Source organism: Adiantum capillus-veneris, chromosome 25 (genome assembly GCF_014529385.1).
Source record: "Adiantum capillus-veneris isolate H3 chromosome 25, ASM1452938v2, whole genome shotgun sequence".
NCBI classification, from domain to species: Eukaryota; Viridiplantae; Streptophyta; class Polypodiopsida; order Polypodiales; family Pteridaceae; genus Adiantum; species Adiantum capillus-veneris.
The window spans coordinates 80,489,122-80,492,242 of record NC_140955.1 but is presented as its reverse complement, the minus strand read 5'-3'; the positions used below and the strand labels follow the sequence as shown (position 1 = coordinate 80,492,242).

Below are 3,121 nucleotides of genomic sequence, written 5' to 3'. Positions count from 1 at the left end.
TAAATGTGCCAAGTGACACATTTCTGTGCACTTTCTTCATGTATGAAGAACTGGCGTTGAATTTGAAGGAGGGAGGGGCTCATTTGCAATTTTTGTCACAGGTTAAGAGCTATGGAGTGCTTCCTTTCCCTCTTATGTACAGTACGGTGCCATGAGTGATGCCCTGCACGCTACGCATTGCTCTCTCTCTCCCCTATGGCAGTATGTCATGCCCCACAAGTGGGCTTTTGAATTGACCAATGTACAGTTGTGTGGGTTCATGCACGATTGCCGAGGCAAGAGTCTCTTGCATAGGTACTGGATTAGCTAACGGCTAATCCCCCGCAGGTACAGGTGATTCGGAGAGGTTTCACGTCCGAAATCTCGTCCGATTCAAAGGACAAGTAGCCCTACAGGTGCGGGAGCTCGAGGACTTGCTACGGATGCGATCGGCACGCGAAACAGAGCCCAAAGCAATAAATTACAGTCTGCTGTGTATTTTTGCAGGTTTAGGGTTTTGGCCCTAAACGGACCCTAATACCCCCAAGAGGTTCGGAGACGCGAAGGGACCGCTGTACAGGTGATCTGGCGCATTTTCGGGGCTGAAAAAAGAGAATTTTGCGTGCTGCAGATTCTCGTCAAGTTTTGCAAAGTACCCGTATGCGTCGGGAAAGTCATTCAATGCGTGGGAATACTGACTGTGAAGGATCCTAGTACAATTATGCTGCAAAAATCGGGCCGGAACAGTTGAAATTCAGCCAAGCTTGTGCGGGGCAGCTTGTAGGGAACCACAGCGTTTATTCCCTCTTTTAAAGAATAAAGAAATACCAAAAGGGACGTTTAAGTTAGAAGCCAATCTGGTGTCGGTCTTCTCATACAGGTGCAATCTAGCAGCCTGTATCCCTCTCCCCTTTGTTGTGTCTTGAAAGTACAGGTAAAGTGGACGACAAATTAAATAGGTACAGGCCGGTTTCAGTTGGATTGACACAATCCTAGCCTGTGAAATCATTTGAAAACAAAGGTAACTTTCCACCCCCATTCTCCAGGTTTAAAGGACGCTCAATAAAGCACACATCGCCAGTATAACCTTCCACCATTCTTGGAGAAGGACCACAAAATACATCATAACAGATGACATCCCCTGCTGGTGCCGAGGAGAATGAGGGTACACGACTTCTCCTTCAAAATAAAGTTGAGCATGTAAACTATGCACCTGTGGGTAGCTGCATACTCTAATGATCTCTTATAATGGTCCTGAAGTGACCTTGGTGTGCCTTGTAGCAACAGCTCAACCCCGAACCACCGATTCCTCTCTCCATCTCTCACGAAGATATCAAGTCGCTTTCTCTTGTCAGCTGCAGCAGGCTTAGTTTCAGGGATGACCAACCATTTTGATGCACTATAAGCGCCCAGTAAGACAGCCTTCATCTTCACATAAAACTCGAACTGAATGCTATACTCGGATGCAAGCTGATCAGCGTTCTGAGATTCAGGTATCTGGAAGATACTCCAGTTCAGCCTCTCGATGGTCTTTGTAATGATCCACAAAATGTCAAACACATGCGGACCAGGTACCACCTTTGTGCTCAAGTGTAGCTGAAGACTTTCAAGCAATGCTGAGTGCAGTAGCAGTGAAGAGATGCTCAATTCACACAGTTGGGAGTCTGGGCTGTTATCCACCAGCACCCCTTCAGAAATCAAACATTCCACATTGTCATCATATGGCATGGTTACACATCTTTCAGATTTAAGCAAGCATAAAATTAAATCCGTCCCCTTCTCATCAAGGCCTGCACACACGGGATGGAGTAGTACGTGGGTTTCACAAAAACATGCCTGACCAGGTTCTGCTTTGAGAATCTTTCCCACATCTCCAGGGTGCGATTCCTCTGGGACGGAAATGTTGTATGCAACTCTGCACAGCACACCCCAACCAACCCCTTGTGTCCACCAGTGAGGTGAAAGATGGATGCCGCAATGCCCTCTTTCTCCACATGAACGTACCTGTCCTCCTCATACTGCGCCAGTAACATTTCAATGTCTCCCGGTGAAAAGATACTGGGCTTCATGTGAAGATCATGAGAAAACGGCGAGTAGTCATTGCGTGACTTGCTAAGCCCATCAAGAGAGCTCTGCCACCTCTTCTGTTGCGCGATTTTAAGCTCCGCAAGGATGGCATCGGTGCCAATGAGGAGGATGGAATGTAAGCAAAAGCTCTCCCTATCGAGCTTCATAGAACGCAAGGTAGTTAAAAAGCTGTCCTTGAAAGTTTGGGGGAGCCGACCAAAGGGGTTCATTTCATCAAAAATCAAGATAACGTTCTTGTCATGCTCACAGCTCCTGGCAAACATATGCTTACACGCAACACTGGAAGGCGGCCCCGCACCTGACCACCGCGGGATGACAGAACTACTCCAAGACACCTCGGAGAGAAGGATCCTCCAGCGATCTGCATCAGAATGGGACACATCGGGAAGATGGGGTAAATCCAGATAGATACATTCAAATCCATCCGCCCTGAGAAGACGCCTGACATGCAAAGCAGACGTGCTCTTGCCGCTTTGCCTGACTCCTGTTAGGACACAGTTATTCCCCTGAGCCAGACTCTCCACCAGTTCACCGACGTGGGGTTCCACATAGTAGTTCAGATCCTGGGAGCAGCCGTTCCCAGGTGCAAAGGACTTGTGCCTCTTAAGCCTGGGCCGCTTACACAGTCCTTCGCCATCCTTGCCATGGCTTCTTGTAATTGTTGCCGGACCTGGCCTATAAACGTGAGAGAGAACCAAAAGCCAACGTAGGGTGGTTACAGACCGGCTGCCGACTCTTTTAATGGTATTAGTGAGTTGTATATTTTCATTCTTTTGAACCCTACTTTTTCTGTATTTAAAAAGCCTTGTTGATGTTTCTCAGAAGGTCCCAAAAACCACGTCTCTCGACATTAACTTGGGAGAGTCTCTTCAGATTAACTTGGGGAAGTCCATTGCTGAAAGCTCACCTGCTACTATTGCAAGAGTTGTGCCTCCCTCTAAAGCACACGAGAAGGCTCTAGATTAGTAGCTAGAAATAGCATAAGCTGTGGTGATCAAAATAGTGTGCCTTCACTTTGTATGACCTTTGTGAAACAACTCCTAGATTTGCTATA

General features: G+C 47.4%; 1 pseudogene; it reads right to left on the bottom strand.

Moving 5' to 3' along the window:
* Positions 1 to 566: 566 nt before the first annotated feature.
* On the bottom strand, positions 567 to 2,461 carry LOC147425158 (uncharacterized; annotated as a pseudogene).
* Positions 2,462 to 3,121: the final 660 nt, after the last annotated feature.